Below are 13229 nucleotides of genomic sequence, written 5' to 3'. Positions count from 1 at the left end.
AGTCGGCGTATAGGGGTCCAAAACCAAACACGGTCGCCAGCCTGGTACTCGACGTAGCGTCGTTGAAGGTTGTAGTGTCGGCTGTCGGTCCTCTGCTGGTTCTTGACCCGCAGGCGGGCGAGCTGTCGGGATTTTTCAGCGCGCTGAAGGTAGATGGCGACGTCAAGGCTCTCTTCGTCGCAGACGTGCGGCAGCATGGCGTCGAGAGTAGTCGTCGGATTACTGCGTAAACCAGCTTAAACGACGTGATCTGTGTTCTTTCTTGCACCGCCGTGTTGTAAGCGAAGGTTGGGTACAGCAAGACGACATCCCAGGTCTTCTGCTCAACGTCGATGTACACTGCTAGCGTGTCGGCGAGGGTCTGATTCCGGCGCTCCGTGAGACCATTCGTCTCCGGGTGGTAGGCAGTTGTCCTCCTGTGGCTTGTCTGGCTGTACTGCAGAATATCTTGGGTTAGCTCTGCTGTAAAGGCCGTTCCTCGGTCGGTGATGAGGACTTCTGGGGCACCATGTCGCAGCAGGGTGTTCTCAACGAGAAATTTCGCCACTTGGGCTGTGTTACATTTCGGCATAGCATTAGTTTCAGCGAAGCGGGTGAAGTAGTCTGTCGCCATGATGATCCACTTATTTCCGGATGTTGAGGTCGGAAACCGCCCCAAAAATATTCATCCCGTTCAGCTGAATAGGTCGGTAAGGAGGCTTGATCGGCTGTAGTAATCCCGCTTGCGTTGGTGACAGTCTCGGCATGTCTTGACATAACGGGCGACGTCGGGCGTCAGGCGCGTCCAGCAATAGCTTTCCTGTATCCTCGATAGCGTCCGGGAGAATCCGGGGGGCCCGGCGGTCGGATGGTCATGTAAGGCGTGCAGTACTTCTGGACGCAGCGCCGATGAAACAACAACAAGGTAGCTGGCGCGGAATGGTGGGAATTTCTTCATGAGTAGGCTTCTTTTAATCGTGAACAAGGACAATCCGCTCTTAATTGACATGGGGAAAACGTCGGTATTCCCTTCTAAATACTCGGCGAGGCCTTTTAGCTCCACGTCTGTTCGTTGCTGTTCAACGAAGTTTTCCGCGCTTATTATTCCAAAGAGGGCATCATCATCCTCGTCGTCTTGCGGCCGCGGGTCAATGGGGACGCGTGATAGGCAATCGGCATCAGAGTGTTTTCGTCCGGACTTGTAGATTACAGTAATGTCAAATTCTTGCAGTCTGAGGCTCCACCGCGCCAGCCGTCCTGAAGGGTTCTTTAAATTAGCTAGCCAACACAACGTGTGATGGTCGCTGACGACTTTGAATGGCTTGCCATATAGATAAGAGCGGAATTTTGCTGTAGCCCAAATGAAGGCAAGGCATTCCTTTTCAGCCGTAGAATAATTGCCTCCCGCTTTTGACTGCGACCGGCTAGCGTAAGCTATAACACGTTCAAGCCCGTCCTTCCTCTGGACTAGGACGGCACCAATGCCTAGGCTAGTGGCGTCAGTGTGGATTTTGGTGCCGCTTCCTGGTCGAAGTGCGAAAGTACCGGAGGCGACTGCCTGCGTCTTTTGAATTCTTTAATGCGTCGGCCGGCGGCGTTTCCCACTTGACCTCGACATCACACTTAGATGTGTCAGCAGCTCAGCGAGACGTGAAAAGTCCTTTTGCGCGTCGGGTAGGAAACCACATTTGCTGAAGACGTGGCCTAGAAACAGAAGCTCCTCGTAAGCAAAGCGGTGCTTTTCCGACTTCAGAGTGATCCCTGATGACATGATGGCCTCTAGCACTGCCGCAAGCCGCTTAAGGTGATCGTCGAAATTTCCGGCGAAGACGACGACGTCTTCTAAGTAAACAAGGCAGGTCGGCCACTGCAATCCTGCTAAAACCGTGTCCATCACGCGCTGGAACGCTGCAGGCGCCGAGCACTGCCCCATTGGCATAACCTTGAACTCATAGACGCCGTCTGGCGGGATGAAGGCGGTCTTTTCGTAATCTCTTGTGTCGACTTCTATTGGCTAGTAGCCAGACTTGAGGTCCATCGACGAGATGTATTTAGCGTTGCAGTGCCAACCAATGCGTCGTCTATCCGTGGGATGCATCTTTCTTCGAGATCTTGTTCAGTCGACAATAATCGACGCAGAAACGTAGGGTTCCGTCCTTTTCCGTCACCAAGACTACAAGAGATGCCCACGGGATTTTCCACGGCTGGATGATTTCATCGCGCAGCATTTCGTCGACTTGTTGCCTTATAGTTTCACGTTCTCGCGGCGAAACTCCCCAAGGGCTCTGGCGGAGTGGTCGATCGTATTCTTCAGTTATTATGCGATGCTTTGCAACTGGTGTTTGTCGAATAGTCGATGACGTCGAACAGCAGACTGTATCGTCGGAGAAGAGTTCTGAGCTGTTGCTGCTTGCTCATGGGGAGACTTGGATTGATGTCGAAGTGTAGTTCGGGAACTATGGTCATCGCGGTTGATGCGCCAGAATCCAAGAGGACAAACACATTACTGGTTTCCACAATTTGCTCGATGTACGTGACTGTCGTGCCCTTGTTGATGTGCTTCAACTCCTGGCTGAAGTTGGTGAGCATCATTTCGGCTTTGCCTACGTGGAGTCGAGCGATATTTCTTACGACGCAAATTTCACGGTCGAGCAGTAGACGTTGGTCGCCTTCGATGACACCTTCTACGTAATCGGGTGTTTCGATGCCGACAGAAATAAAAATGCTGGAGCGAGGCGGGATGCTCACTTGATTTTCGAGCACACTCAAGGCGTGGTGACTGCGAGGGTTCTCCGGCGGTATCGCTTGATCTTCCGACAGCATTATTGACTTCAATTTCACGTCGATGATTGCGCCGTGTTGGTTCAGGAAGTCCATGCCGCGAATGACGTCTCGTGAACACTGTTGAATGATAAGGAATGTGGCATGGTAAGTCCGATCATGAATGATAATTCTTGCCGTGTAGATTCAACTCGGCGTTCTGAGGTGGCCTCCAGCGGTCCGAATTTGCGAGCCTTCCCATGCATCCTTAGCTTTCTTCAACTGGGCGGCGATGGTTCCACTCATGACGGAGTAATTGGCTCCTGTGTCTACTAAAGCGGTGTCTTGCGTTACAGTTAGGTCTTGGTGTCAGATCACGGCTGCGTCACGTTGACCTGTGGCTGGTACATGACATCGTCAGGTGGTCTTTCGTCGGCGTATTCTTTGCTTCCAGACTTCGTCAGCACGGTGGCGTGTCGCTGTTATGTCGTCGATGCAGTCTCTTCGGAGTCTGCGTAGGCGGTGGAGGATCTTCGTCCGTTCGACGAAATGCAACTGCACCTCCATCGGTTGATGCTTTGTTTTCCGGATATGGACTCACAGACCGGCCCCGGGCTGGGCCAGTGTAAGGACGGCGCTGTGGCGACAAGTAGCGGCATGGTGACAGAGAACGGGGCAGTCGTCGAGGGCTCCACTTAGTGGCGATGAAGTAGTCGGCGATAGCGCGAGGTCGTTCGCCAAGCTGTGTTCGCGGCGCGTTTACGGAGAACCCTCCCAGCCCAATCTACCGGAAGGGCATCGGCGGTAGATGTGACCCGCTTCTACGCAGTGGTAACACAGCGGTCCGTGGTCAGGAGCGCTCCAGACGTCTATATTCCTTGGAATACTCCTCGGCGCGATGGGTTGGCATACTGGCGTGGACGGTGGTGGACGACGGAATTGTGGCGTCACTGGGCCCTGCCGTGGGCGCGGATGGGGAACGTGACGGCTGGCTACAGCGGCGTACGTCGATTGAGGGGCTACTCCGAGTGATTGTTGGAGCACCTCGCGTACGACGTCGGCAATCCAAGCCACTTCAGTCTGCGACGAAGGGAACAGCTTCTGAAGCTCCTCCCGCACGACCGCTCTGATAGTCTAGCGCAGGTCGTCGGTAGCCAGTGAGTGAACTGCGGCGTAGATTGTTATAATCGTGCGGCGGTTTAATTGCCGGTTCCGCATTTACAGTGTCTTCTCGATGCTGGTCGCCTGCCGAGGAAACTCGTCGACGGTCTTCGGCGGGCTTCTTACCATTCCGGCGTAAAGTTCCTCTTTCACACCACGCATGAGTATGCGGACTTTGTTCTCCTCGGGCATTTCCGGATCGGCGTGGAGGAACAGACGGCTCATTTCTTCCGTAAAGATGGCAACGTTCTCATTAGGTAGCTGCACTCGGTTGTCTAGTAGAGCTTGGGCTCGCCCTTTTCGCACGACGCTTGCAAATGTCTGCAGGAAGCCGCTGCTGAACAGCTCCCGCGTCGTTAAAGTGGCTTCTCGATTCTCGAACCACGTCCTGGCGGCATCTTCCTATGCGAAATAGACATGGCGTAGCTTGTCGACGCTGTTCCAGTTGTTAAGCGTAGCGAGCCTCTCACACGTCTCAAGCCAGCTTTCCGGATCTTCGAATTTTGAACCGCGGAAGGTCGGAGGTTCGCTGGGCTGCTATAGGACGATGGCGGACGTGGGGCTGCCATTGGGAATGACTTGGCGACGATTTTCCTGGTCGTCTCAGGCAAAAGTCTGTGCTCGGGGGGCAGTACTTGCAGCCTGCGGCTACCTCGCTAGTACTTCGCGACTTTTGCGTTGTCTTCCGCGTTCAGGCTTGCATCACGGCTTTGTGGGGGAGTGCGGTACACGAACGCAAAGCACCTCGACCAGATGTCTCGTGGTAGTGACCGTAAAGAACACAGTATCAATATTGTGAAAGACGAAACTAACTTTTATTGGGCGCACCTGTGCCAACAAAAACAGTCTACGCTCTAAGAATGGCGACAGCGGCGAACGCAGTCGGCGATCGTCGAAATCTGATCAGCGGGTCAAGTGCGTCAGCGTTTATACATGAACCATGGAACGGTCCAGAGTAATCGCTGGTGCCCGCGTGTCTTCCAGAAAGTTCTACACCATTCGTGTTGCGCATACACGCAATCAGATTGCACAAGTTTCGGCGACAACAGACAGCGGATAGAAGCATCGATAACATTCTAGAAACACCCGATATATGCATGCGCGTCTTGCGCTGAGCGATAACATTTCTTAGGCAGTAAAAGCACTCACCCGTAAAAGATAAACGATTCACGTGTCAATATGTACATCTCTTTAAAGGTGCATTATATTCATTTTGCTCTCTACATGAAGATACATGTGCATTTGTTTTTTTTTAAATATGTATCACTATAGGTATTTTCCATGTATGAAGCTTTATGCTTCCGGTAAGTTTTTCACAGTCAAGCACAATCTCAGTGACAGGCTTCATGAACGTAATGCATTTTCAATACAGCAAGCAACAAACCACTATTACTATTATTATTATTATTATTATTATTATTATTATTATTATTGTGATTCTTATAATTATTATTGGATCTGCATGTATAAGCGCCTAAGTATATGTTAAGCAAGGCGTTTCGCGATGAAAATGTGTCCAACTTGGTCCTGAGCTCTAAACTTGCCAATGTTTGCTCTCATCTCCATTGATGTTCGCCGTGCGGACATTACGACGTAGTGTGCACGCATTTGTGGCGCGTGGCGCGCGCCTGCATTTGTGCTACTTCGCGCTCAAAGCCAGCCCCTTCTTACTTGGCATCCAGCCCAGACAACCACATACTGCGTTGTCATATTGTTCTCGTGCCATGAAGAGCCTCCGCAGCTGCTGGGCAGCCAGTATTACAATCAAGCCACTATAGTGATCAGTATAATGATCAAGGTTGGCAACCAGTCCAGGGAGCCAGGTGAGGCACGCCGCTGTAACGGCCACCATAGCCAAGAATTTTCGGGAACCGAGGGGTCGCAGTGGAGCTCCACAACACGAGGGCCAAGATAGCAGCATTATAGTACAGAAATGATAGTTCTATCCATCATTTCGAGCAAATGATCGAGCGAAATGTACGTGTCGACGAGGTAGAGATGGAGCTATCTTGGTGAACCACAGGTCGGTGGGTATACCGGCGTCATCCGCCTGGAGCTCCGTGAAAGGCGCCTTGAGGTAGGCCGGTTTGAGGCAGTCTAACTGGTTTAACCAGACGACTTCTTCACGACCAGGCAATAGGATGGCGGCAGACTTCGGGGTCTTGTGGAGGACAGGGTACGGCCCATCGTAGGGGGGTGTAAGGGTGTCTTTACAGCGTCTCGTAATAGAAAAAAAAGTCGCAGTTTCTCCTCAAAGCAAATAAGTGGAAAGCTATACGTAGTAAGGATAGTTGTTTTATCGGCCGTATAAACTAGAAAGCATAGGCATACTAATTAAACTAACAAGCATAGTGTCACGCACGCAGAAGCAAACATGAACAAATCTTTCTCCATGACCGCGGGAACTCTCTGTCAAAACGCTGCAGCGAGGTAGTGTTGCAGCAGCAGCAAGCGAATTGACCTTCGTGCCACCGCTCGCATCAACGCCAAGTCATATGACTAAGTCTCGAAAACACAGTGCAGCGAGGACTCTATCTTTGCAGCTGATGGCGTTGAAGATGTAGCGGCAGCGCCTGGCACGCGCGGCTGCCCGGGCCCCCGGAGAAGAACGCGCCGCGCTCCCTACCCTCCCCCCGAAAAACTTGTGCGCCATGGAAGGTTGCGCGCTTCCTCGCCGTTTCTGTTGTGGTGTGCGCGAGATTGAGCTGCACTCTGCGTGCGTGTTTAAGGGCGTGCGTCTGCGACTTATCGGCCTTGAACTTTACACAGAATCTCAAGGCGATGGCGGCGGTAGAATTCGCGTGGAGCATGCATTTGTGCCGTTGATTTCTGAGCGCAACAAAATTCACCAACGATTACGATACTCGCTAATGCGAAACTTGAGGGAAGCGCTTAACTGTTTTTATTTCGAGATATATTGGCTTGCGCGGACAATGTCTCGTGCGGCACGTTCCAAATGGAGCAAAGTGTGCGCGTCTGCCTCGCTAATTGGAAGATCGCGAAAGGGAGTGCGTTGATAATGCGTGGGTGCGATTCACAGCAACCGCCGCTGACAGACCTCTGCTCATGCAGCCCTTTGTTTCCATATACACGGCACACGCTACATTGACTACATATCGTTTTTTTTAAATCATGGGGTTTTACGTGCCCAAAAACACTTTCTGATTATGAGGCACTCCGTAGTGCGGGACTCCGGAAATTTCGACCACCTGGGGTTCTTTAACGTGCACCGATATCTAAGTACACGGGTGTTTTCGCATTTTCGCCGGGATCCGATCTCGTGACCTCGTGCCCAGCAGCCCAACACCATAGTCCATATCGTTGGCATCGTCGTTGCACAGCCCGTCACGCCGCAGCACTACGCTTTTGTTCTCGCGCTTTCGCTCCGCCAACAATAACAGCGGTGCTTCGTCCTGTGGAATTCGTGTCACTGGTGTCAGCGTGGACAAAACTCAAGGGAGCGTCACATCGAGTCTTTCTTGAAGGCTTGATGTGACGGCAAATTCATGAAGGCATTCAAATAGTTCCTGGAGGTGACGCTCAGGATATTTTGGAGACAAAGTCGCGATGAGGATGTCGTGGATGCAGGCAAATCTAGCATAGAGGCCACGCGTTACCTCGGCAATGAAACACTGAAATGTTTCAGCTGCGTTGAGTGCCCAAACGGCATGCGCACATACTCACACAGGTTGAAGGGTGCAGTAATGACCACGTTTGGGATAGTGTCAGACTCAACGGGGATTCAATGACGCGCCATGACAAGGTCCACTTTGTTAAATATTGTTTTTCCTTCCAAGTAGCCTGTGAAATCTTGGATGTGTGGTAGGGGTAGGAATCGCGGACCGTTTGAGCGTTCAGAGGCGGGTAGTCGCCACGTGGACTCCAGTCAATCCGGTTCATTCGAAGGCACCACAAGGAGTGGGAAGGCGAAAGTGCTGGAGCTAGGACGAATAATGTTCAGCTGGAGCATGTGATTGAATTCCCGTGTAGCAATGGCTAGACGCTCACCGAAAAGGCGGCGCGGACGAGATTCGACAGGTGGATCATGTGTGACAAATTAGTGGGTTGCGCTGTGCGTGGGCGGCTAATTTAAATCACAGGGCCTGGTGGATTCAGGAAAGCCTTGGAAGATTCTAGCGTACAGGCATGGTTGGATCAGCGTGTGGATGTCAGTAGGAGTGAAAGCCGACAGAACGCCAGAGATGGAGAGGTGTGTGTTGCTCTCAATTAGAAGATGGCGGTGTATTGCGACGTATAAGTTGAAATGGGTCAGGAATTCAGAGATGAAGGTGTACTTATTCTCGTCAGCTAACCCACCCACCGGAACGTGCGTTGCAGGCGAAGATCGAGAGCGATGTACCGCAGACCATACATGAAGATGAAGGCAGATTTGGTCGCATGGAGTGTAGGTCCAGGTGCGTTGGAGCAGCGGTCACCTCTTTAGGACAGCAGTGCGCTTACCTCGGCAACAGTTCTACGAGGAAGCGAAAGGCCGGAAATGGGATCCGTGACAAAGAAGAGATGGCCAGGTTCTAAGGCGAGGACACATGCCATCCTCAGTTATGTCTGGCGCAGTTCCCAACCAGTTGCATGGCGACTTTCACCGGAGGGCGGGGTGCTGGACAGTGCGATGGTACTAGCAAATATGCGAGTTTCGAGGACTGCGTGATAGGGGACCGCTTGTGGAAGACGAACGGCGGCTAGGATATGAGGAGGGTTCGCGCCGATCATAAGAGGACGTCCATTGGGCATCAAAAGGAAACGGCGAGCTGAAACTCAAAGCGGGACCTGAGTGAGAACTCTGCTGTTGAGAAGGCGGCGATTGAAAGAGAAGTCGCCTTGTGGACTCCATCAGCGAGCTGGTGGAGGTGGTCGAGGGTCAAGTTCGCTGCCGCGGCCATGGCCAGGTGGACTGATTGCAGCAAGCGCTGCAGGAATATCTCCCTCAACAGGGCAAAGTCCTTGTCCACGTGCCCAGAAGCCGCCGCATTCTGTCGAGCAGCTGGGAGGGACGGCGATCTCCAATCTCCTCGGAGGTAAGCAGGTGCTGGAAGCGTGTGCTCTGAGACACCGCGGTGAGATCTAGAATGCTCTACTTAGGTTGCTAGAACGTGTACATGGCAAAAGTACAGCGATGACGCCCGCGAACTTGGTAGGCAGGTTGCAAAGTAGGTGGCGCAACCGACAAGTCGCTGAGGTGATGTGGTGCACATCGAAGATGGCTTCGACCTGGGCGAATCAAACTTGCAGGCTCTGGAACCAGAACGTCGGCAGTTGGAGGCGGAGAGCTGCGACGTCCTATGGGTGCCAGGTAGCGACAGGCGGAAGGTTGCCTGAGGGCAGTAGAATGCTGCGGTTGGTCAACTTCTGAGCCCGAATGACCACTGTCGGGAACCGAGGGGTCGCAGCGGAGCGGCTGAACAAGAGCGCCAGCGTAACAGGCTTCTAGAACACAGCCGCTCGTGTCGTCCTTGCGCTTCAAGCACGCGCTGGTCATCTTTCTGTTCCTTGTTTTCACAGTCGACACCAGCCTCAGCATTTGACGCGTTGCGGCGTTGGTGAGCGCTACAGACTCATGCACATGAACATGCTGCACTCCAGCTGGGCAGCTGGTGCAGATAGCCAGGCAACGTGATCGCTGTACCGGGCTATCACGATTACCAGTTCCGCTTAGCTGTAGTTGCAGTTCATACTATGCCGTCGACAAATTCATGATGTTCTCGAGCTCTTCAACTCTTCGTGGCCAAGAGATATCGTTCACAACGCTTTAAATGAGTCCACGAGAACAGAGCACACGCCGACTGATATCCTTTTGTAGCGGTAGAAACAGTGCCTTTATAAGATGCAGCAGGGCTTGTGTAGAAGTTTTGTTCCTTTAAATGGATATTGCGCACACTTTGTTTAGTGTTATGTCATTGCATTCTTTCTTGCGTGTGCACTCGAACTTGGATTGCGTTGCTTGATCAGTGGTCCTGTGCACATACTCTGCTATGTCAACACAATAGCTAAGGAATCGATGCAATCACTAACGAAAGCTTTGCCTAAACCAATTCCAATCAGGCGTGCGATCCACCAATTTTTTGATCAGCTTAGACCCTATTGAACGGTATCCTACTTGGACCATTGCTGTAACGTCTGGTCACCAGGCAACGTACTCAGACTAATTGTGTCGAAGGTTGTTCCGATATGTTTTCCGTGATCGTCTCCGCTGGCTTTCCGACGCACTCGCATCCCTGTCGAAATTCTTGTGATTACTTTTTTCCGTATGTGATGCGTCTCAACATTAGATGAAAATAGTCGTGATCACTGCGTTGGAACACAATATGTGTTTACAGATTGGCGTTTATATTCACAGTGACAAAACACTCATCGTGTCCTTGCGAACAATGGCTAATACTCGCTCGAGGAGATTGCGTGATAATCAGGTGGCTTCACAAGTTTTGCGCGGCTGTGCGGTCAATTGCACACTCTTTTCTGACTAAGCCGGCTAATTCGCAGTAAGGTAGCGAACTTCGAATAAAGCAATAGAAGAAAAAATGCTCAGTACGCCTTGGCTAGGTGTCTTGCGTTATGGAGCAAACGATGAAAAGTGGCGTTGAGACTCGATTTATACTCGATCGAACTGATTTCAGGGCACTGTTGTGTTGATAATTAGTATTTCGTTTTACTAGCAAACAGACTCATCTATAGCGCGGTTTCCATCGTACAGGTATGCTAGCTGGTTTTGCCGTAAGCAGGCACTTTTTTTAAGCTTTTGTTTAGATGGAATCTTAACGGTTGTCAATATAGTGTGCGCATTATAATACACGATATTATAATTTTCATCGCTATTTCACGGTGCATCTATTTGTACATTGTTGTGCCCGTATAATAAAATTTTATGGAAGAAGCTTCATTAATTTACATCAAATGTTTATGCACACACGGCTTTCCCATGCTTGCTGGTGAGCAGGGGTTACGGAACTACATGACGTGATAAATTCAGCCATGTACAGCAAAGAATAAAATGAACTGCTTTTTTATAAGAAGATAAAAATGACAGCAATGGCGTTTTGCCTTATTGTTTGCATGACAAGTTCACACAGATAAGGTTATATGATGGCCTGAAGAACATTTGAAAAAGTATTTAAAATCGAGATCGCTCAAAGTATTTTACATTATGCAAGCTTCCCATGTGAACATCTATAGCCGTTGAAATGCTTCCGTAACATAAGCCCATTGCAGGACCCAGTTCTTGGCGCACGACACCACCGGCTTCACGAAGAATGCGTCTTGCATATTTTAAGAAAGCCTATTCGTAAGGCCATCAAATGGTTCCTTCGGCCATGCAGATACTTTGGCATGAACGAGCTGGTTGGTAACCAACGCACATCTCCCAAACTGTGGGATCGTCCACCATCATACTACACCAAAGACCTGCAGAGTAACGGGCATACATTTAAAAGTTCTGCCTAGAAACACGCTTGACGGTATAACTAATCGTATCGACTCTCTAATAGGGACATTCTGAGGCGCGTAATTTCATTTACGTATGACAGAACAGAATGTTCCATTACAGATCGCATCATTGACCTACGTACTCTATGTAATTAACAAATGTCTGTAGGTTCCATACTTGCCACGAGTTTTTACGAATCTAAGTACAAATTTTGAAGCCTGCTACATGACACACGCCCAGTGTACACTGCGTTGGAAAACAGTACATTAGGATGAATCACATACATTCCTGAGAGATGAAATTTACCGGTAGTAGTTCAACTGAAGGAAGAAAATTATCGGCAAGCACTGGTTTGAAACTTTGTGAAAATATCCACCGCCCATTGGTTTCAGTGGGCTTGTGAAACTCCTGAAGAGTCTAAGCCAAAAATAATCCGGAATATTGGTCGCGGACCAAACAGCACTGTATAGAAACATCAAAACGATTGGTAATATAGAAGCCTTTATATTACGCTGCTCGAGAAATTATGCAAGCACTTGTTCATTGCTAATGCGCTTTCCCCTCAACGTATATAAAACCGCATAATTTATTTCTTTTGCACACTAGGTGAAGTGCCCAGGTTCTTACAAGAGTCCGTCGTTCAATCTGCCAACTTGCCAACTCTACGGAACATGTCAAAATGGTGCATGCAAAAATAGAACTTCGTAAAATTGAACCACACAGCGGCACCGCATACGTATGGTCCTCGAATGCTTGAATAAAATGTGGAATATGAAAGCTGACTGATTTGACTGATTAACGAATTTTAATGGCGTAAGGGCCAGTTTTTCCCAAAACGCCAAACTCATCGTTTGATGACTTGACGTTAGTTCACGGAGACAACGGTGTAACATGACTGAGAAGGGGCCTGAAATGAGTCGCTCTATAAGTGAGTAAAATATCTATGTTTTTATAATATCACAATAACAAATGAGGTGTACTATGGTCATAAAACATATGTTGTGAATAGACCATACGAGGAAAATTTCAGGCTATGCAAGTAGCACTAATGCGTCAGCCGAGCCCTTGAGCGCAACAGCCGGGAGATACCCGGCTGTTGTAAAAATACCCGGTATAACGTGTTCCTGGGCTATTCGGTTCATACCGAACAACTACACACTCCATGATTTATCGCCACTTAGCACAAAATAGAAAAAAAAGGGGAGAAGACAAGGTGCTAGCCTGAAAAGCGCTCACCTTGTTTCTTCTACCTTGTTGTTTGCATTTTGCACTAATTGGCCATAAATCTTAGGGCCTAAAGATGTTGTGCGTGATGGTACTCACAACAGAGCAGAACATCGGATTATAACACATAACGGCACGTGATCTTAATATGTCACTGTAATACTGCGGCGACAAGCATTTTGCCTGTAGTTCTAGAAAGTTCATCCTAATATGTGCGTATGGCGTGGGCTTAGTGACCTGCATAAACGATATGTCACATTCCGTCGTCTGCTCCTGCCACACTAGTAAGAGCTCCGCTGAGAGCAATAGAATATGTTCGAGAGGAGAGATACCGTTTTTTTTTTCACTGAGCGTGCTCACACCAAGCGAGAAGGGCTCTCTCACGGTGGATCAACTAAGAGACAGTGAGACACACGTCCTGCCATTTACGATTCTTTAACAGCGTGTTAAAGATTTCAATGTGCTTCAAGAAAATATGTGAAGCTAGAATATACCTCTGTAAATTGGCTGACCACTTGTTTCATTCTACGTAGAAGCTTCGTACAAGACTTCTCCTTAATGCATATCTGGCCACGTGGATTTATTAGTGGTGGACACAATCAGGCACCCTTAACGCGCTCGGTGTTTCAGAGTGGCACAGCACAGAGACGTAATCAAAGCGCGATTG

General features: G+C 49.7%; 1 long non-coding RNA gene across 1 annotated transcript in view; it reads left to right on the top strand.

The window, feature by feature from the left end:
• The window catches only part of LOC126524438 (uncharacterized), a 48356-nt gene extending 36236 nt beyond the window's left edge, over positions 1-12120 (top strand). Inside the window, exon 5 of the long non-coding RNA XR_007597954.3 lies at positions 11945-12120. This is a non-coding gene — a long non-coding RNA (uncharacterized lncRNA). The remainder of the gene's footprint in view (positions 1-11944) is intronic.
• The last annotated feature ends 1109 nt before the right edge of the window (positions 12121-13229 follow it).

The sequence above is a fragment of the Dermacentor andersoni genome, chromosome 3 (assembly GCF_023375885.2).
Source record: "Dermacentor andersoni chromosome 3, qqDerAnde1_hic_scaffold, whole genome shotgun sequence".
Classification (NCBI taxonomy): domain Eukaryota; kingdom Metazoa; phylum Arthropoda; class Arachnida; order Ixodida; family Ixodidae; genus Dermacentor; species Dermacentor andersoni.
This window is presented reverse-complemented; position numbering and strand designations above follow the sequence as displayed.